This window comes from Antechinus flavipes, chromosome 4 (assembly GCF_016432865.1).
Source record: "Antechinus flavipes isolate AdamAnt ecotype Samford, QLD, Australia chromosome 4, AdamAnt_v2, whole genome shotgun sequence".
Classification (NCBI taxonomy): Eukaryota; Metazoa; Chordata; class Mammalia; order Dasyuromorphia; family Dasyuridae; genus Antechinus; species Antechinus flavipes.
The window spans coordinates 86133259-86157108 of NC_067401.1; the positions used below are offsets into that span (position 1 = coordinate 86133259).

The following is a 23850-nucleotide window of genomic DNA, read 5'->3' on the forward strand; positions in this document are numbered from 1 at the left end:
CAATAACCAGAAAAGAGTGTTTTTGTCAGCAAGTCATTTGGATGATAAGTGCAGTTAGGGTAATTGATTGACATCCTCTCCAGGAATGATAAAGTTGATTTAATTATTGTTTATGCAGTGAAGGCAGATATAGTGCTAAGATTGACAGAGAACATCTTGGTGGTTCTAGGGGGTGCACCAGGGGCCCAATGTGGTAATTAAGTGCCTTGTTGGAGAATAAAGTTAGAATATAGTAGCATGACATGAGGATGTCATGAATACTTCGGAGATGTCAGTTATTCATCATAGTGATCAATTTAAGACATTAAGAAGGCAATTTATTACAGTGCCTTAGGGGAAAATATGAATTATAATTTTACATTGATTTTCTAGCAATAGTTAATGGGTACTGGATTAGAAATCAGAAAATCAAGTTTTGACAAGTCTTTGAGATTTTCTTATCTTTACTCTCTTTATAAGGTATGGATAATTATACCTAACTGTGAGATAGAATTTTTTTTTTTTTTGTAAATATCAAATGAAAAGAATATTTAAAGTGCTTTGGGGAAAAAAAAACAGTATACAAATAAATATAAGATCCTTCAGCACTTCATGGTGTGGGTACTTCTGCTACCAATGTTTATTACAGCTCCTTCCTTCTTTGTGATTCTTTATGAATTGCTGCAGCCCTCTCCTCCCCTCCCACCCCCCCACCCCCCTCCAAGAGTGTTTACCTGGTGGCCAACCTTCTCGTATTTGCGTTGGTCCTTGGAGAACAGACATTTGAAGTCTTTCTAGCTTGATAGGCCTTGCCAGAGTTTATCACATCCACCCTGCATGAAATCATTTGCTAAGGTAACTCCAAGGAATGAGCACACAGCAACATCCCACTTCTTGTGTTATATATAAGTTGACAATTTTGTGTGACCTGCAATAATGTTATAAATATCCAAATGGCCTTTGGCAGAAAAAAAGGTTCCCCAATTATCCTTTGTTGACATAAGCTTTAAGAACTTTTAAAAAATCATTTCATGCTTTTATGAGTCATTGAAGTATAACTGTAATAAAACTACTTTCAATGTTTAAAGAATAGACATTCTATTTCAGAAAACTGGATTCTTCAGAGTACTCCTGCTGCCATTCTGAATAATTGAGTTATCATCATTTTTATTAGATGTATTATATTTTATTACAAGTGGTGGTTAAAATGCAAAGACCTGGTAAATGTTAGTGTATTTAATGTGTTTTGGGGCCATCCAGTTTCTCAGAAGGAACATCTACCAGACTAATGTATTAATCTGAACCTGTGGGGATCCACTAACGTGTCCCAGTCTAATTATCCTTCCCATAACGGGAAAAAAAAAAAAGTTGGAAGAAATGGTGGACAACAAAGATGTTAGAAGTAGTGATGAAATGAATTTCAATTGATTTGAGTGAAAGTAGGCAAGAGGTACACTGATATTCTTCCTACCATTTTTTTTTTTTTTTTGGATTTGTGCTTAACAGTTAGTGAAAAGAAAATAAAACAATTATTGGTTTATAATTAGTTCTGAAGTACTTTTTGACCTACCTCATCTATAGGTCTATCCTTCCTCCTCAGGTGATATTATTCTTATTTTTAACATCTTTACTATCAGATATTTAGCTTTATTATTATTATTACTAAGATCTATGACATTATTTGGAATTATGGTCTATTTTTCTATCCAAAAGTTATTTCATAACAAGAATTTTTCTGCTTTTGTGTAGCATAACCACATACATTTCAGTGTCTTACATATCAGATAGATTTTGGTGAGGAAGATAGTCCAGGAAAGCAGCAGCATCTTTTAAGTCTTTATTAACCAAGAGAATTTAAGATTCTGTTTGTAGAGCTTCTAAATTTATTCTTTAAAAATATTTTGAGTTTTCTACTATTAATTGAACATCTTTTCATATAATGAAACAAAGAAATTTTGCTCTACATTTCTAATTTCTAAATTCAGATTTTGCTTTTTAAGCAAACAAGTAGATTAGGGTTTCCAAAATTATCCTTTCTAGATCTATTAAGAATCCTATATTCTGTTATTTTTGGCAATAATTGTCTCCACATTTACTTTATAGAGACCTCTTTGGTGGAGCCTACAGGAGGAGAGGAAGCACAAGATTCATAAGATGGCGGGCGGGTGAGTGACTGAGAATTTGGACTGGGAATTGAAAAAAATAAGCAGTCATTGCTTCATAGTAACAGAAAAAAAAATTGAAGAATGAATATGGTTATCTTTTAGGTGACTTGGTGTGGGCCATAAAGACAGTGTATAAGGCTTGATTCTTTTTATCCTAGTCTGCCATAGGAACAGGGTTCAACTGTTGCAGCATTTGAACTAATAGTGTCTTGTAAATTTGTATTTTGTGATTGTGGGTGGAGGGGGCCGGGAACCAACTAAATACTAGAGTTAGACTCATGTGTTTGATGATAGTGATAAAATAACATTAATGAATGAGAAATTGTGAGATTAAAATTAAGGTACATATTTTAATGGGAATTTTAGATTTTTTTATTTTTAAGGAAATACAAATTCCATATTTTGATATATTTAATTTTAGTACCTTGGCAAAAAGACCCATAAATTCTGATTAAAGTATCATATGCTAAAGAGAAATTTAGAGAAATCAAAGACACAAGGTTACATTATCATAAAAATAGTAACAAATTCTGTGATCCACAAGAGAAAAAAATAAAATATGAATTGTAAGCAAGTAGATTTACTTTAATTAATTAGCAGCAATGAAAAAAACAAAAACAAACTTAAAGGTACCCAATAATAATGGTGATGAGTATATTTTGAAAGAGAAGAGAAGATCAAATGTGATCTTGTGTGTGTGTGTGTGTGTGTGTGTGTGTGTAACCTGTAATTCTGGGATTTTTAAATTTGTGTGTGTGTGATAGTTTAAATTATAATCAACTTTAAAAAAATAGATCAGTTTTTAGAGAAAGTGGTTTCTAGACTTTTCATGTTTGAGCATCTCTTCCTTTATTGGTGGAAATAATTTTTTTCCTTTGTTCTTTAAATAAGATTTATTGATGCTTTCACACACACAAATCATTTATAGAGATCACACACACACCATTTCACTGAACCCTCCTATAACAAAGAAAAATCTATTAAACCAAACCAAAAAATTAGCATCTGTTTCTTATAGTATATGGAAAATTTCATAGCTAAGGACCCCCAATTTGAAAGGAAGGAGTTGTATTTCGTCATTAGTTTTCTAAGACCCAAGACTGGTCTTTGGGATTTCTAATTTGGTTTCCTTTTATTGTTTTTTTCTCATTTACAGTTTTCTGCTTATTTTTGTACATTGTTCTTTTGGTTCTGTATACTTGATTTCATCACGTTATACAAGTATTTCAGTTTTCTCTAAATTCTTCATATTTTTGTTTCTTAGTATATAATAATAATTTGCATTAACATAGCACAGTTTGTCTCATTGTTCTTCAACAGGTATCTGATTTTTCTCCATTTTCTTTCTACCACGAAAAAATAATGTTATCAACATTTTATGATATATAGAGAATTCTGACTCTGATTTCTTTATAGGGGTATGTTCCCAGTAACAGAAACATAAGGTTAAAGTTGTTTTTTTTTTTTTTTTTAAGTGACTGTTAGTTTAGTGACTTTAATATTTCAAATGGTTTTCCAGGATAGTTATAAGAGTTCACAGATCTCACAATAGTATATAAATACGCCCTGTCTTTCCTCAAGTCACTCCAACAATAACTGTTTCTGCCTTTTATCTTCATTGTCAATTTGATGTCTATGAAGAGAAATATCAAAATGGCTTTAATTTGTTACTTTTATCATTAATGATTTAGGACAGCCTGCAATTATGTTGAAAATAACTTGTATTTGTATCTTTTAATTATGAATCTATTAAGGAATGACTCTTGGTCCTATTAATATATTTGTGGCATTTTCATGTATTACTTTGTCAGAAATATTTAATACAAATATTTTCCCCATTTTATAGTTTCTTTTATTCTAATTTCATTACTTTTATCTTAATCTTTTCTAACATAAAACATTAGTTTTATCTTTCATCCACTGTTTCATTAAGATTTTCTCTACCTTGTGAAAATAGTCTCTTCTGTTTCTTAATTTTGTTTTTATGTGACTTTTGAATGTTTTGGTTGTATATCCATTTGGAATTTATTATAGCATTTTAGATAAGATGCTAGCATAAATACAATTTCTGCTGAACTGTTTTCTATTTTTCCTAGTTCTCACCTAATAGATAATCTTCTCCCTCTACCCCTGAAATTTGTATTTGGTAATTGAACAGTGAGTGATTCAATATGAAAATTTAAAATACAAAACATAAGGCAATATGTTTCATACTTGTTACATACATATTTTTCATACTTGCTTTCCTTTTCCACTGATCTCATTATAATTAATGAAAAAATTTTTTGTCATTATTTGTCTTGAGAGTCTAAATTTCTAAATTAATTTTGTTATTGCTTGATCTAGTTCCATGAGGTAACCCCATGGCAGTTTCATTGGTATAGTACTAAATCTGATAGCAATATAATTTTAATTATATTGCTGTTGCCCAGCCAAGAACCATGATTATGGTTTTATACTTGTTTTGGTATCTTGCTATGTTGATATCAAAAGTGAATCTTAGTACTTATTTGAATGAGATTTCTCTATTAATTTCTTTTGTTTTTAAAAATTTCTATATATAAATGCTAATGATTTATTTGACATTTTGATATTTTACAAAAGTTATTAATTACTTTGTTTTCTCTGTTATTACTTGATATGGAGCTAGTTCTTCTATATAAATCATCATGCCATCTTCAAATAGGGATAATTTTATTTTCTCTTTGAGAGATCTTGTAAGGAAGTATTATTATTATCCCCATTTTAATTTGAAACTCAGAGAACAATTACAGTCATTTCCCCCAGCATCAAACATCTAGGAAATGGTGAAGATCTTCCTGACTCATAATTCTGTATTTTATCTACCAGGCTATCTAGCTATGGAAATCCTGGTTTTATTCCCATATTTATTGGGAACGCATCCAACATCCTTCCATTGCAAATAATTTTAGCTGTTGGTTTTAGATGAGTACTTTTCATTGTACTAAAATGGATCATTTCATGTCTGTGCTTTTAAAGGTTTATCATAAAATACTATATTATAGTTGCTATCATTTCGTTTTGCTAATTGTTTTCCTCGTGTAGATCCATCTTTGTATCCATAGTATATAATACCATCCCAGTTATAAGGAATACATCTAATCCTGTAGTAGTTTCTGTTAATTGCATATAACCAAAAGACCCCAGGATTGTATGAACCCCTTTTCTGATCATGATATTAGCTACAGCCTAGAACTTCCCTCTTACTCCTCCTCCTTATTTGTTACCACTAGAATCAAAGATCCTCTACAGCCTGCCCCAAGGGAGTTAATAATACACAACCTTGAGTGAAGACTAGGGCAAGATTTCAAATTTGCCATCATCAGCTGTTACTTTCTGAGTTATAACAACCAACTGCTCTGTGGCTCTCTTCACAATTTTCCTAGGATGTCTAGGTCAAAATCTATACTTATCCCATGTCCATCTCTCCTAAATTTCTGTCCCACTGAACTCATTCATTTTTTCCCCTCTGGAAGCCTTATTCTATTGGCTAAAAACTTTTCATCTCTTTGTAGTATATCAGAAACCTGGGGGGCAGAGCCAAGATGGCGGAGAAGGCACATGCGACTTTCTAGGCTCTCTGATACCCTCACAACCAATATTTAATTCAGCCTCAAAAATAGTGACTGACTGGTAAAAACCATGAAGACTTGAAGTACAACTCACCAGCCGAAGGTAATCTGAAATTTTCTCAGAAAAAGTTTGTCTTGAGGGGCCGGGGAGAAGATCAGCACAAGCAGGGGGGAGAACTAGAGGCGAGCATATTGTGCAGACTGGTCAGGAGTGGTCTCTGTGGTTAGAAAAATTACAGAGATAACATTGGCATAGACTGATTTCTCTACCCTGTTTACAAAACAGATCAACAGAGAATTCTAAACCTCTAAAAAAAATGCTTTACCCACTCAAAACCAACTGGAAGTGACAGCACAGATCGCAGCACAGCCTTGCAGCCCCCACCCGCAGTATGGGGCTTTTCCTTGGGGTAGTTGCGAACCTGCACAGCAAGGGGGCACAGCCCGGGGCAGCCCCTAATCTGCACAGTGGGGGGCTCAGCCTGGGGCAATAGAACTTTGGCAGCACGATTTGCTTTGGGGCAGACACACTTCCAGTTTGAGCAGGGTTGCTAATACCTACAACTGCAAGGTGGGCTTTGGTCTGGGGTAGTGACACTTTTACTGCTTAGTCCCTAGCCTTAGGACAGTTGCTAAACCATGCATTGGGGTTCTCCACTGGGCACTTCTGAATCACTTCCAGTTGGGAGAGGGGGAACTTTTGCCCAGAGCACTCCCATACCTCCCTGCCTGAAACCTGTTTACATCTTTCCCTGCTTTGCAGAGGAAGCTGGTAACCCCCTTGCCCTGAAGGCAGACCCTAAAGGCTTTAAAAATGAGTAAAAAAAATTAAAAGGACGATTGATAGCTTCTATACAGAAAAAGAGCAGGTTTGCAACCCTGAGGACACTAATAGCAAACAAGTCTCCATACAGTATCCCAAAGGGAAATGTTACCTGTCCCCCTTTACATAACGCTCTCCTAGAAGAAACCATTAAAAGTCTCAAAAAGAAAGTTAGAAGAAAAATGGGGAAAGGAAAGAGAAGCTTTGCAAGAAAATAACAACTTGCTGAAATATGAATTGGAAAAGGTAAAAAATTCCCAGGAAGTGCAGGAAAACAGAATTTGTGAATTGGAAAAAGTAAAAAACGTTCAGGAAAGTGAGAACTGTGAATTGGAAAAGATAAAAGAATTCATTAGAAAGTAGGATTTATGAATTGGAAAAGACAAAGAATTTACAAGAAAGTAGGATTTGTGAATTGGAAAAAGAAAATAATTCACTAAAAAAAAAAATTAGTGAAATGGAAAAAAATTCCATAGAGCAAAATAACTTATTTAAAAACTCAATTGGACATATAAAAAAAGAAGTAAAAAAAACTAATAAAGAAAATAACTCATTAAAAATCAAAACTGAACAAATAGAAACCAATGATTCATTGAGACAGCAAGAATCAGTCAAGCAAAACCAAAAAAAGGTTAAGTTGGAAAAAATCATGAAATATCTACTTGGAAAAAGGACAGACCTGGAAAATAGATCTAGAAGAGATAATCTGAGGATAATTGGTTTTTCCGAAAATTATGATGAAAAAAAGAGCCTAAATACTATTTTACAGGAAATCATCAAAGAGAATTGTCCAGAGGTAATAGAATCAGAAGGTAAAATAGGCATTGAAAGAATTCATCCAACACCTTCTGAAAAAGACCCTAAAATAAAAACTCCTAGGAATATTGTGACCAAATTTCACAACTATCAGATTAAGAAAAAAATATTACAAGCATCCAGAAAAAAACAATTCAAATACTGAGGTGTCACAATAAGGATCACCCAAGATCTGGCTGCCTCTACATTAAAGGATCGAAGGGCCTGAAATCTGATATTCCGAAAGGCAAAAGAACTTGAAATGCAGCCAAGAATAAACTATCCAGCTAAGCTGAGCATTTTCTTCCAGGGAAGAAGATGGACATTTAATGAAACAGATGAATTCCATTTGTTTTTAAGGAAAAAACCAGAACTAAACAAAAAATTTGATCTCCAACCATAAAACTCAAGAGAAGCAGAAAAGGTAAAAGAAACCCTTGAGAACTGTATTTCTGTTGTGGATATACAAAAAGACTATATGTATAATTTGATTTTACTGATATAACAAAAAAGAGAAGTAGTTATGGAAAAGGGAAAAGGGATGTCAGAAAAGGGTAAAAGAGAGGATAAAAAGAGGGAAACTACATCCCATGAAGAGTCAAAGGAAACTTACATATCTGAGAGAATTCAGAGAGGGGGAGGAACATTGTGTGAATCTTAATCTCATCAGAGTTGGTTCAAAGAGAAAATAATTGACATACTTGTTTTACAGAAAATCCTCTCTCGCCTCATTAAAAAGGGGGAGAGGAAAAGGAAAAAGGAAAAGAGTAATAAGGGAAGGGTACAATAAAGGGGAAGTGATTCAAAGGGGGGGAAGGAGGGATCCTAAAGAGGGTGAGCGACGTGATACAAGTGGGGCACATAAGTTTAAAACTGGGAAAGTGGGTTGGGAGGGGCAAGTAAAAGAAAAGCATAATCTGGGGATAATAAGATGGCAGGAAATACAGAATTAGTCCTTTTAACCACAAATGTGAATGGGATGAACTCTCCCATAAAGTGGAGGCGGATAACAGACTGGATCAAAAGTCAGAACCCTACAGTATGTTGTTTACAGGAAACACATTTAAAGTAGGAAGATACATACAGAGTAAAGGTAAAAGGCTGGAGCAGAATCTATTATGCTTCAGGTGAAGTCACAAAAGCAGGGGTAGCCATCCTTATTTCAGATCAAGCAAAAGCAAAAATTGATCTAATTAAAAAAGACAAGGAAGGAAACTATATCTTGCTAAAGGGTAGCATAGACAGTGAAGAAATATCAATACTAAACATACATGCACCAAGTGATATAGCATCTAACTTCCTAAAGGAGAAGTTAAGAGAGTTGCCAGAAGAAATAGACAGCAAAACTGTAATAGTGGGAGATCTCAACCTTACATTCTCAGAATTAGACAAATCAAACCACAAAACAAATAAGAAAGAAATTAAAGAGGTAAATAGAATATTAGAAAAATTAGGTATGATAGATCTATGGAGAAAACTGAATGGAGACAGAAAGGAATATACTTTCTTCTCAGCAGTTCATGGAATCTATACAAAAATTGACCATATATTAGCACATAAAGATCTCAAAATTAAATGCAGGAAGGCAGAAATAGTAAATGCTTTCTTTTCAGATCACGATGTGATTAAAAACTACATTCAACAAAAATTTAGGGGTAAATAGACCAAAAAGTAATTGGAAACGAAATAATCTCATCTTAAAGAATGATTGGGTGAAACAGCAAATTATAGACACAATTAATAATTTCACTCAAGATAATGACAATGATGAGACATCATACCAAAATTTGTGGGATGCAGCCAAAGCATTAATAAGAGGAAATTTTATATTCTTAGAGGCTTACTTGAATAAAATAGAGAAAGAGAAGATCAATGAATTGGGCCTGAAACTAAAAAAGTTAGAAAAAGACCAAATTAAAAATCTCCAATCAAATACTAAATTTGAAATTATAAAATTAAAAGGAGAAAATAATATTGAAAGTAAAAAAAAAAAACTATTGAACTAATAAATAAAACTAAGAGTTGGTTTTATGAAAAAAACCAATAAAATAAATAAGCCTTTGGTAAATCTGATTAGAAAAAGGAGAGAGGAAAATCAAATTAGTAGTCTTAAAAATGAAAAGGGAGAACTTTCCACCAATAAAGAGGAAATTAGAGAGATAATAAGGAGTTACTTTGCCCAACTTTATGCCAATACATTTGATAACCTAAGTGAAATGCATGATTACCTCCAAAAATATAGGCTTCCCAGATTAACAGAGAAGGAAGTAAATTGCTTGAATAGTCCCATTTTAGAAAAAGAAATAGAACAAGCTATTAATCAACTCCCTAAGAAAAAATCCCCAGGACCAGATGGATTTACATGTGAATTCTACCAAACATTTAAAGACAATTAGCCCCAGTGCTATATAAACTATTTGATAAAATAGGGAATGAAGGAGTCCTACCAAATTCCTTTTATGACACACACATGCTACGGATACCTAAACCAGGTAGATTGAAAACAGAAAGAAAATTATAGACCAATCTCCCTAATGAATATTGATGCTAAAATCTTAAATAAGATATTAGCAAAAAAGACTACAGAAAATCATCTCCAGGATAATATACCATGATCAAGTAGGATTTATACTAGGAATGCAAGGCTAGTTCAATTTTAGGAAAACTATCAGTATAATTGGCCATATTAATAACCAAATTAACAAAAACCATTTGATCATCTCAATAGATGCAGAAAAAGCATTTGATAAAATCCAACATCCATTCCTATTAAAAACACTTGAGAGTATAGGAATAAATGGACTCTTCCTTAAAATAATCAGCATCTATTTAAAACCATCAGTAAGCATCATATGTAATGGGGACAAACTGCAACCATTCCCAATAAGATCAGGAGTGAAACAAGGTTGCCCACTGTCACCGTTACTTTTCAGTATTTTTTAGAAATGCTAGCTTTGGCACTAAGAGTTGAAAAAGAGATTAAAGAAATTAAAGTGGGCAGTGAGGAAACCAAATTATCACTCTTTGCTGATGATATGATGGTATACTTAGAGAACCCCAGAGAGTCTACTAAAAAGTTATTAGAAATAATCTACACCTTTAGCAGAGTTGCAGGATACAAAATAAACCCACATAAGTCATCAGCATTCTTATATATCACTAACAAAATCCAACAGTCAGAGTTACAAAGTGAAATTCCATTTAAAGTAACTACTGATAGTATAAAATACTTAGGAATCTATCTGCCAAGAGAAAATCAGAAACTTTATGAGCAAAACTACAAAACACTTTCCACACAAATAAAGTCTGATCTAACCAACTGGATAAATATTAAATGTTCTTGGATAGGGCAAGCAAATATAATAAAGATGACAATACTACCTAAATTAATCTGTTTAGTGTTATACCAATCAGACTCCCAAAAAACTATTTTAATGACCTAGAAAAAATAGCAACAAATTCATATGGAAAAACAAAAGGTCAAAAATTTCAAGGGAATTTAATGAAAAAAAAAATCTAATGAAGTTGGCCTAGCTGAACCAGATCTAAAATTATATTGTAAAGCAGCGGTCACCAAAACCATTTGATATTGGCTAAGAAATAGATTAGTTGATCAGTGGAATAGGTTAGGTTCAAAGGACAAAACAGTCAATAACCTCAATACTCTAGTGTTTGACAAACCCAAAGATCTCAGCTTTTGGGATAAGAAATCACTGTTTGAAAAAAATTTCTAGGAAAATTGGAAACTAGCATGGCAGAAACTAGGCATTGACCCACACTTAACACCATACACCAAGATAAGGTCAAAATGGGTTCATGACCTAGGCATAAAGAATGAGATTCCAAATAAATTAGAGGAAAACATGATAGTTTACCTCTCAGACCTGTGGAAGAGGAATTTGTGACCAAAGAAGACCAAGAGATCATTACTTATCACAAAATAGAAAATTTTGATTATATCAAATGGAAACATTTTTGTACAAACAAAACTAATGCAGACAAGATTAGAAGGGAAGCAATAAACTGGGAAAACATTTTTGCAGTCAAAGGTTCTGATAAAGGCGTCATTTCCAAAATATATAGAGAATGGACTCTTAATTTATAAAAAAATCAAGCCATTCTCCAATTGATAAATGGTCAAAGGATATGAACAGACAATTCTCAGATGAAGAAATTGAAACTATTTCTAGCCATATGAAAAGATATTCCAAGTCATTATTAATCAGAGAAATGCAAATTAAGACAACTTTGAGATACCACTACACACCTGTCAGATTGGCTTGAATGATAGGGAAAGATAATGCGGAATGTTGGAGGGGATGCGGGAAAACAGGGACATTAATACATTGTTGGTAGAATTGTGAATACATCCAGCCATTCTGGAGAGATGTAATGGGCTGAGTCTTGAGTTGATGCACTGAGGTCCCAAGCACATGAGGCTAAATAGTAATTGGACCATACTCTATTAATATATAAGCTTGGAGAAAGAATGGCCCCCACCCACTCTTTGTGCAAGTCCTGATGTGTTGTATAGGAAATGACGATTTTGGTGGGTGGAGGCAGGGGAGTGGAAAAGGAAGGGGAGGAGAGACTTTTGGGACTGCCATTGCCACGGTTGGCTCGGCTCTCGTCGCTCTCTCATAGCTGGCTTCCTGTCGCAACTGCCTATATTTGCTATTGCAATCTTTCTTGCCTATATTTTCTATCGCAATCTTTATTCACCTCTTCACTTCAATAAATATTGAAGATTTTTCCCTTAACCTGAATTCCTGACTCCGGCTGACTTTAAATACGCGGTCATTACATTTGGCGCCCAACGTGGGGCTGTTTTTCATTCCCCGTGGCAAAACTGTCCATTCATATCTTTTATAAGGCTCAGCTAAGTTAACGCTGGGCACTGAAAAGGCAAATCTTTTCATATCCTCCTTATCCAGAGGGATAGAATAGAAACAATCCTTAATATCGATGACCCAAAGAGGCCACTCTCTAGGCAATTGAGTAGGAGATGGAAGTCCAGGCTGAAGAGTTCCCATAGTTTCCATCTGTTCATTTACTTTTCTTAAATCAGTGAGCATCCTCCATTTTCCTGATTTCTTTTTTACAACGAACACTGGGGAATTCCAAGGACTTAGAGAAGGTTGTAAATGTTCTTGTTCAAGCTGTTCCTGTACTATATCTAATAAGGCCTGAATTTTATCGCTACCTAAGGGCCACTGTTCTATCCACACTGGACTTTGGATCTTTGGAAACTATGGGAACTCTTCAGCCTGGACTTCCATCTCTTACTCAATTGCCTAGAGAGTGGCCTCTTTGGGTCATCGATATTAAGGATTGTTTCTATTCTATCCCTCTGGATAAGGAGGATATGAAAAGATTTACCTTTTCAGTGCCCAGCGTTAACTTAGCTGAGCCTTATAAAAGATATGAATGGACAGTTTTGCCACAGGGAATGAAAAACAGCCCCACGTTGGGCGCCAAATGTAATGACCGCGTATTTAAAGTCAGCCGAAATCAGGAATTCAGGTTAAGGGAAAAATCTTCAGAGAGCAATTTGGAACTGTGCTCAAAAAGTTATCAAACTGTGCATACACTTTGACCCAGCAGTGTTTCTACTGGGCTTATACCCCAAAGAGATACTAAAGAAGGGAAAAGGTCTGTATGTTTATGGCAGCCCTCTTTGTAGTGTCCAGAAACCACAAACTGAGTAGATGCCCATCAATTGGAGAATGGCTGAATAAATTGTGGTATATGAATATTATGGAATATTATTGTTCTGTAAGAAATGACCAACAGGATGATTTCAGAAAGGTCTGAAGAGACTTACACAAACTGATGCTGAGTGAAATGAGCAGGGCCAGGAGATCATTATATACTTCAACAATAATACTATATGATGATCAATTCTTATGGACCTGACCATCCTCAGCAATGAGATGAACCAAACAGTTCCAATGGAGCAGTAATGAACTGAACCAGCTACACCCAGCAAAAGAACTCTGGGAGATGACTAAGAACCATTACATTGAATTCCCAATCCCTATATTTTTGCCCACCTGCATTTTTGATTTCCTTCATAGGCTAATTGTGCGATATTTTAGAGTCCGATTCTTTTAGTACAGCAAAATAATGGTTTGCACATGTATACTTATTTTGTATTTAATTTATACTCTAATATATTTAACATATATTGGTCATCCTGCCATCTAGGGGAGTGGGGTGGGGATAAGGAGGGGAAAAATTGGAACAAAAGGTTTGGCAATTGTCAATGCTGTAAAATTACCCATGCGTATAACTTGTAAATAAATAGCTATTAAATAAAAAAAAAAAAATCTGGCTTCCTCCAAAGCCTGCACAACTCTTTACTCTTTTCAGTACTAGATTTATCTGTCCTGATGACCAGAACATTGGATCTAGAATAGAAATGCTTTTTCTTTACTGGCACTTATAGACTCTTCTGCAAGCATCAGTTAGTAATCTTTTCTCCTTTGAGGTTCATTTTAAGGTGTTTTGGGGGGAGTGTGGGTGTGTAAAAACCTTTGGATATGCTGACATCTAGGTAATTTTTCTTTTATCAAGGAGCTTGTAAAACTTCATAGTCTTCCTCTCTCTCCTAGTCTTCTCTTCCCCTACTCTTTGAGAATTCAAATATTCTTAGTTCACATTTCATCACCCTCTCCAACTTTCATAAGCTACTCTTAGTTACACTTGGGGATAATTATACCCTTCATTTTATTATCACACACAATTCTTACCACCACAGTATGTAATTTTGATATTTTTCTCCGTGACTATAGCTTCTTATCTTTTTGTCTCTTCCGAGTCTTATCCATTCTAAACCGGTTCTCAATTCTCAATGTCACCTCTAATATCTATATATATCACATTTTTTCCAGGCTGTCAACTTGATCTTACTTCACTCTCCTGCCTTCAGAATTCTTAGTGGTGGCTAACTAGATCAATTTTATTTTGCCTTTCAATCCTTGATTTCCTTATCCCTTTGTCCCATTCCTGCTTCATTTCCCAGTTTCAATCCTGGATTATTTTAACCATATGATTTCTCTATTCCTATGTTCCATGTTGCTGAATTTTGTAGGCTGCACCCTGGCCTTTCTCTACCATATCTCAGCCTTCATCTTGAATCTCAACATAGCCTTGGAATTCAATTATTGGAAATCTCCTTCACCTTGTTGGCCTTTCCCTCTGAGTTGGGTGGATTCTCTCAGAACCTTAATTTATGGCGGATGCCTAAAGGAGGGATGTCTCATTCTTTTCGGGGCTACCCTCTGGGCTTCTTCTGTAACCCTATTTACTTTTGCTTCCATTCCCTTTTCAGCTTCTTTTTTATGTGCTATATTCAGTCATTGGAATGTTGGCTTCTTGAGGGTAGGACTTGTTTTTCTTTCTGCTTGTATTAGTATTTCTAGCACTTGGCAGAGTTTCTAGCATGTTGCTGTTGCTGTCTTTTTATTTTTTTGGCTATATCCTACTTTTTGTGATTCCAGGAGTCACACATATTATATAAACTTTCTGATGTATGCTATTTCTGTTTTATAGTTAATATTCTATCTTCTTTGAGTGTATATTTTATTTTGCTGAGCAACCTCAGCTCTAGAAATAGCAAGTCATGAAGAAAGGAGCATGGTGTGTTCTGGTAATTAGCTGTCTCCTGAATCATGAATCTTGGTTCTACCTACTTTCTTTAGTTCAAGGCTTGTTCAGTTGGTTTAGTCTATTTTTATAGCTTTGTCCCTATCCAACTGTAAATGCTGCTCAACCTGAGACCTCTTTGCCCATTTCTTGATGTTGGATGTACTACTAGGAAATCCACCTTCACTTAGAGAATATCATTTCCTAACATAATCTATTTCCAAGAAAAAAAAATTTATTATGAACTCCTTTAACTTTCACACCCTTTGAAAATGTGCTTTAGTTCCTTTTTTCTAGTATTTAGAATAATCTTTCACATGTAAACAGCCCCTTCCCTCTCTAATTCATCTTCCACACAACTACCAAGTTGATATTCCTAAATCACAAAATTCCCTTTTGCATAAATTTTTGTAGCTTTTTCTGTCTCTAAGATAGAAGTCCTTTTTAATTTGACTTTTAATTACTTCTAGGGTGATATATTATTTTTCTCCTCTAATGTCCTCCTAGTTAAACTGATCTGCTTGTTTACTATATATGACATTTATTTCTCATCTTATTTCTTTCAAATTCTTTTCCCCTATATGACCAATATGTTCTGTCCTTGAAATCCCTAATTCTTTCATGATTGAATTCAAGTGCCTCCTCATTAAAAAATCTTTCCCAATTCCATCAGTTGTCATTGCTCCCTCCTAAAAAAAATCTTTTGAATTCATTTTGTACTTCTTGCATTAACTTATCTGAGTATGTGTTACTTTCTTATACCCTGAGTAGAATAAAAGCTCTTCTAGGTCAGGGACTTTCTCACTTAGGAATTTTTATTCTCAGCCTCTAGCATAATGCCTGGCTTTTGTAGTATGTTAGAGTTTTGCTTTGCCATAGCCATATGCCATAGCCATCCTCTTCTTCATCATACATATTGGGATACTAAAGAACTTATTTCTCTTTTCTACTCACATTTAAGTTAGGTGGCACTGAATCTTTCCTCCCTTCTTCCTCATTAGAATGACTTTCTTTTTAAATAAATTGCGCACTGATTTGTGTGTATAAAAAAAATCATACTTCACTATTTATTTCTGTGTATTATATATTAAATTACTTTGATTTCATTTTAATAAATATTGCCTTGAAGTACTGTTTGAGATTTGGTTTTGAAAGGCCTCCTCTTCCCTTCCCACTTTTTTCATTATTACCTTTAAGATTCTTGAGCTTTGGTTTTTCCATATGAATTTCACTTTTTTCTTTTGCTCTGTAAAATAATACTTTGGTCATTTGATTGATAAAGTATTGAATGAATTTAGGTACTGTTGTCATTTTTATGATATTGTATTTACTTACCTGTCAACAATTAATTTTTTTTCAATTATTTAGTTGTCTTTATTTCTACAAAGCTTAGGAAACTTAGGCATTTTTTTTTTAATTTGGGAGTTTTTCATTCATTTTCTTTGAGTACAATACTTGTTATCTTTATGTTACAACTTTGATTATAACATTTGGGATGTTTCTTTTAATTTTGAGGTTGTGGGAAGGGCATTGCTTCATCTTACAAATCAAAAGACCCCATTTTGGATATCAAAACATTTCTCAGATACATACATGCTAGTAGATAAAATATTATTACATACTGAATAAGAAAAGAGTCATAAAAGCTTAAGGGTTCTATAACTTTATTTTATTAATCATACCAGCAGTTGCATACATTTGAAAAAACAATAATTCATATTTATCTTCATATAATTCATCTTTAAAAGAGATGTTCTTTTTGTTAAGTAAATCTGAATTTATATAAAATTATAAAGGTTTTTTTTTAAGCATTTTCCTACTTCTCTTTTTAAGACCTTGTCCTTTCATTCATGCCCATTCATTCTTTCCCTGAGTGAATCTAGGGACCTTACATCTTAGTGTGCATGTAAAACGTTTTTTATTGCAGTTACCTCTGATACCTGCCTATCTTGTACCTTTCTATGCCAGGCATGTCCCTTTAAGAATTTAAATAATCCATATGTTCTATTAGACCTTAGAGTATTGCTAAATGACTAAGCAGTACTAATCTCACGACTATGATTTTTATGATTATATTTTTATCTGATTCCTAGAAATTAAGATTTTGTTTCTTCCACATAAATCTTTAATGACATGATTTCTTTTTTAAAAATTATTATATCTTTTTATTTACAAGATATATGCATGGGTAATTTTACAGCATTGACAATTGCAAGACCTTTTGTTCCAACTTTTTCCCTCCTTCTCCCCACCCCTTCCCCCAGATGGCAGGTTGACCAATACATGTTAAAATATGTTAGAGTACAAGTTCAATACGATATATGCATACATGTCCATATAGTTATTTTGCTGTACAAAAAGAATCTGTCTTTGAAATACTATATAATTGTCCTGTGAAGGAAACCAAAAATGCAAGTGGACAAAAATAGGGGGATTGGGAATTCTATGTAGTGGTTCATAGTCATCTCCCAGAGTTCTTTTGCTGGGTATAGCTGGTTCAGTTCATTACTGCTCTATTGGAACTGAATTGGTTCATCTCATTGTTGAAGATGGCCAGGTTCATCAGAATTTATCATCATATAGTATTGTTGTTGAAGTATATAATGATCTCCTGGTCCTGCTCATTTCACTCAACATCAGTTCATGTAAGTCTCTCCAGGCCTTTCTGAAATCATCCTGCTGATCATTAATGACATAATTTCAAATACAATGCTATATAATTTCCTTTACATGTGTTATGATACCATGGAATTCCATGTGAAGTTAAATTGTATGTATCTCAAGAAGAGGTATACTGGAGTTTGGGATTTCTTGTTTAATATTCTTTAGAAAGTAAGGACTGATAGAAAAATTTTTTTTCTTATTTTTTTATTAATATTTATTTTTATTAATTAATATATATATACTTAAATATTTATGAATGTCATAAATGTTTATCAGCCTGGAGTTGCAATTAATAAGTTCTTTGCATATTGAAATTTATTAAACAATCTCTTGCAAGTATACTTATTCTCATGTGTACAGATAAGCTATTTCAGTAGATACAAAATAAACAAGGTGTTAATCACCTCTCACACACATGTGAGTACTAAGTATTTGCTTTTCTCACAGTGTTACTTGTTGGAAGATTTCCTAGCTGCTGTTCTCTTAGCTGGTCTGCCTTTCTGTTTGACTCCTCTGTGGAAGCTATCAGGCTACTTTTGTTTGTTAATTGAAAAATAAGATGACATTAATAGCTTTATTTTTTCATTTCACCTCAAGAATTTTTATTTTGGGATTTCTTGTTTAATATTCTTTAGAAAGTAAGGACTGATAGAAAATTTTTTTCTTATTTTTTTATTAATATTTATTTTTTATTTCTTATTAATATGTTTTAAAATTTATTTATTTTTAATATATTTTTATTTATTAATATATTTTATCAATATATATTTTAAACATTAATATATTTTTAAAATATTTATTTATTTAATATTTAATATTTAATACATTATTATATATTTTACCCTTAATTATATAGATTTGTAATTTTTTTCTCTTATTTGGACTCTGAAAAGGAGTCTTTTTTTTTTTTTAAACAGTAATATTTATTTTATGGTGATGACATTGTTATTTGGTGTTTTGCAGAATACAAATAACTATTACCATGTTCAGTTCTGGGTATTATATGTTTGGGGTGTGTAATATGTTTAATATTTTGTTTTTTCCTCTCTTTAATGTGTGAGCTTATTCTATGGTTGTTGCATTTTAATGTAAAAAAAAATTGTATATGATGCAAAAATGGACAAGATGAAAACTTACTGTTATTATCACATTAAAACTTTCCTTTTATTGAAGATATGATCAGGAGTATGACAGCCTGTAATAGAAGTTAATAGTAAGTGAAAGTTAATAGTAAGTGAAAGAGGAAAAATATTTTATGAATTTAAGTAGAAGTTAATAGTAAGTGAAAGAGGAAAAATATTTTATGAATGATCCTTCTATGAATCATTAGATATTTTTAGCTAAATGTATTAACTATTTAAAAAAAATTGAATAACTTTGTAATAATTTCTACCCACTCCTCAACATGAAGGTGGAAATATTTGTATCTGTTTTACTATATGACAGGGCATCTTAAATGTTTTTCACTTGCAACCCCTTTTTGCCTGAGAAATTTTATGACCCTAAGTATATAAGTATATAAAGTAAGTATAAAAATCCCAACATTTACTATTAATAAATCGTAATTTTGTGGTCCCCACATTTAATTATGAGAACCCATAAAGGATTGTGAATCACATTTTAAGAAACTATGCTATCTGAGAATCTTAATATTATTCTTATTGAGTATAGCCAATTTATCTTTACATGGAGTTCCATGGCATAACACATGTAATAGAAATTATATCTAACTCAGCTTTTGCCAGTGATAGCAAGTATGTATGTCATAATTTTACTTTTTGGTATGTTAAGTTTCTTCTCTACTTGATATTTTACCCTTAATTGTATAGATTTGTAATTTTTTTCTCTTATTTGGACTCTGAAAAGGAGTCTTTTTTTTTTAAACAGTAATATTTATTTTATGGTGATGACATTGTTATTTGGTGTTTTGCAGAATACAAATAACTATTACCATGTTCAGTTCTGGGTATTATATGTTTGGGGTGTGTGATATGTTTAATATTTTGTTTTTTTATAATTATACATAAAGATACCTTTCAGCATTCACTTTAATAAGATTTTGAGTTCCCTCTTTTTTTTTTTACTTTCATCCTTACTCCCACCCAAGATGGCAGGCAATTTTTTAAATGTTAAATCCTATTATACATATTTCTACATTAGCAACATTGTTAAAGAAGAATCAGAACAAAAAACAAGCGAGAAAAAATTTTAAAAAGTGAAAATAGTATGCTTTTATCTGCATTCAGACTCCACAGTTTTTTTCCTGTGTGTGAGTACTATTTTCCATCATGGGTCTTTTGGAATTGGCTTTCATCATTGCATTGCTAAGGAGAATTAAGTGTATCAAAGTGATCATCTTACAGTTTGTTATTGTGTAGAATATTATCCTGGTTCTGTTCACTTCATTTAGCATCAGTTCATATACATCTTTCCAGGTTTTTCTGAAATCTGCCTGCTCAGTATTTCATATAGGACAATAATATTCCATTATATTCATATACCACAACTTATTCAGCCATCTCCCAGTTGATGGGTATCCTTTCAATTTCCAACTCTTTGCCACCGCAAAAAGTGTTGCGCTAACTATATTTTTGAATTTGTGGGTCCCTTTCCTTTTTTTTATGATCTCTTTGGGATATAGACCTAGTAATGGTATTGCTTAGTTAAACATATGCACAGTTTGATTGCCCTTTAAGTATAGATCAAATTGCTCTTCTGAATGGCTGGATCAGTTCATGACACTCACCAACCATGCATTAGAGTCGCAGTTTTCCACATCCTCTCCAACATTCATCATTTTCTTTTTCTGTTGTATTAACCAGTTTGATAAGTGTGAAGTGGTACTTCAGAGTTGTTTTAATTTGAATTTTTCTAATCATTGATTTAGAGTAGTTTTTCATATGACTAGATAGCTTTAATTTCTTCATCTGAAAACTGTTTATTCATATTATTTGACCATTTATCATTTGGGGAATGACATATATTTGACTCATTTCTCAATATAGTTTAGAAATGAGACCTTCATCAGGGACTCTTCCTCTTCAACTCCACTCTGAAATACTATCTTGTTTGTCTAACTTAAGAGGAACATTTATCATTTTCCTTCAAGCTCTTATTCCTGCTTATAGGAATAGTTGGTCATTTCAACCTCTGCAACAGTTTTTCAATCTATTCTCTTTATTCTTCTCAAACAGCCACTATACTAGTGAAATAGTGCATTGCACATAATAGGTGCTTAATAAATATTAATTGATTGACTGAAAGAATACATTTACTCTTTCTATCTCCAGCCCTGCCTGGTTTCAACTTCACAGAACAAGATATCTCTGTACCAAGTACCCTCTGGTGTTACCTGTCTTTCCCTTAACTCTACTAATCCCACTTTCTGGCGTATATTGTTTTTCCCCTTTACAATGTAAACTCCTTTGAGTGGAGAGACTGCTTTTAAAATTATTATTATTAATTGCATCCCCAGCAGTTAGCCCAAGTGCTGCCATACAGTTGGCTATTTAATAAATGTTTATTGGATTTATTAGATTGATTTGACTTTCTCACAGGAAAGATCAAATGGATGAAAAATGTCTGTTGTGCAGATTTTAACATGCATCTGTATAAACATCCTGCAGAGCATATCCAACTATATTTGTATAAGTTGAGTGCAAAATTGAAAAGGAGGAAGAGAAAGACTGAATTGTTTTTGGGAAAAGCATAAAACTCTTATACTGATTCCAAAGCTTCCCATAACAGCAAAAATCTTTCATTTCAGTACATGTGTTGCTTTGTGATAGCAAAACTGCACTATTTTCTCTGAAGAACTAAAGAGGAACATGACACAGAGGCCGTAGAAATGTAAATGGAGAATGTGAGCAGGTTGCAATGTGTAATCAGTAAGCCATTTTGAACATCAGAAGTGAAGGATGTGTTGTCAGACCAGTTATATAGCAAAGAGAAGATGAGCTGGTAGTAGCTTTTGGGAGGATGTGAATTAGAGGTTCACAAAATGACCACTCACTGGTAGATTGTGATCTTTTTTTGAAGAAGGAAATTCTGATGGAATTCCTAAATCAGTGAGATCACAGATCTATTTGTGTAATTGAATATAAGTCTGATCATGTCATTCCCTTACTCAGTAATCATCACTGCCAACCTGTTCAGAATCAAATAGAAATTTTTCTTTGGTATCTCAATACTCTGGCTAATTGGTTCTAACCATTCTTTTTCATCCTTCTTACAATCGTGTAGACCACATTCTACAGCATATTTTCTCAATGTTAATCACACACAGCTCTCTGTTTCCTGTATTTACTTTTGTACTGGTTTGGGATGTACCTCTCTCTCCCTTTAGCTCTTAGCATCTCTGGTTTCCCTAAACCTCAACTTGAATGTTAATTTTTCATGTACATTTCTTGATCTATAGGAATCCATGTATGATCTCCTGATAACGTGTGTGGGTGTGAATTCCTAATGGGCAGGAATTGTTTTATTTTTATTTTTGTATTCCCATTTCTTAGCATTTAATAAATGTTGTTTGTATGACTATATATAAGAAGTCGGGAGTCGGGTTGACTTAATAGTAACTCAATCTTAATAGTAACTCACAGATCAACCTTTCCTTTCTTACTGTATTACCAGAGCTCCCTGTATTCTTGATACATGAATCATTAGTAAAATAAGCAAATAAATAAATAAGGCAAAGTTTTTAGATTTATCAGTAAAGAAAGATGCCAGAAGAGAAGGAATAGTTTAAATAATCCAAATCTAGGGATGACAAGTATTCAGTCAGTCAAAAAGTATTTAGGTGCCTACTACTTTGCAGTCATTGTACTAAGTACTGGGGATCCTAAGACAAAAAGATAGTTCCTCTGCTCCTGGAGTTCACTATATAATGAAGGAGACAGCAAACAACTATGTATAAACAATCTTTTTACAGGATAAATAGGATATAATTTAATAGAGGAAGGGACTGTGTTTAAGAAGGATTGATAAAGAGTTCCTGTAAAAGGTGGGATTGTTGTGTAGCTTTAAGTACCAGATGATTTTCTACACTAAAATATCTTGTTTGGTTTTATCTAAAATTCAGTTCATTGAATGGCCAGAAATTCTATCTCTGAGAAGGTTAAGAGAAATCAGTCATTTTTCAACAATAATATGCATCCTTTAGTTTGTTAGAATTATAGTGCTTTATATGATTCTAATTCCAAAGGTCCCTTCTAAACCCTAGTTGACATGATCCTAAATCCTATGACCAAATATCTAATCTCACCTCTTTATTTTATAAATGAGAAAATTGAGGCCCAGATAGGGTAGAGAGACTCAGATTCCTTTTTATTTAAACACCTAGGTCACTTACGTTGAGACAATGGAGGGGAGGGAGTTGGAACTATATAGAGAGAGCAGTGAATTAGAAATGAAATAAGTCATTTTGAAAAATGAATTACCCCGAGTATTAGAGCTTGTTGACCACTTGGGGAACTTAGAATTTTCTAATATGAAAACATTTACGTAATTAAAATATTTGTCTCACACTATGTCTATGCCTAGGAAAAGGGAGGAAAATTATCCTGTAGTACTGATAGTGTTCTGTAAAAAGTTGTTCTGCCAGATTTGTGTATGAATTATTGCTGAAAGAGCTAGAATTTGCTAGAGTAGTTAAAAACTTCCCAAAGGTCAGTTCATGTATATTTTCTAAACAAGTCTGGGAAAGGAGAAGAAGAGCTTGAAATTTACTATGCTTGAAAACTTCTTGGTGATCCACCATTAAATTGCCCAGAAGTGAACTTCTCTTGAAGATTGTGATTTCTTCTCTTTTTCTCACTTTGGTGATTTGACATGCTAGCTTCCCTGAAGTTAGCTGATCCACAGAAGTTTTAAAATCTGGTCATTCTACAAGTCCATGCCCTTTTTACAAACAGGCTATCTGAAGAAAATTAAAATTTTATATACTTCTCTCTTGACATTTTTTTGTTAACCAAGTATAGCCACGAAATGATCTATTCTCTAAATGGATCACATGTTTAATGAAACTTTTTTTCTTAAAGTTAATAAATAAATATAAACCAAAAATAAAAACATATGAATGAATTTATAATACTCAAAAATTACAGAATTAGACATCTGCCTAATGAGTGATGTTCTAAATGTTGCTAAATGATTAGTAGTAATTAAAAGGTTAAATAAAAGCTGA

At 33.1% G+C, this 23850-nt stretch overlaps 1 protein-coding gene across 3 annotated transcripts in view; it reads left to right on the forward strand.

The window, feature by feature from the left end:
- Positions 1-23850, forward strand: part of AKT3 (AKT serine/threonine kinase 3) — a 406801-nt gene that overhangs the window by 81163 nt on the left and 301788 nt on the right. The window contains exon 2 of one of the 3 annotated variants that reach the window (XM_051993502.1): positions 2083-2144. The exons of the other annotated variants lie outside the window; for them this stretch is intronic. The gene's annotated coding sequence lies outside the window, so the exon portion shown is untranslated. The remainder of the gene's footprint in view (positions 1-2082; positions 2145-23850) is intronic. 3 annotated transcript variants of the gene reach the window in all.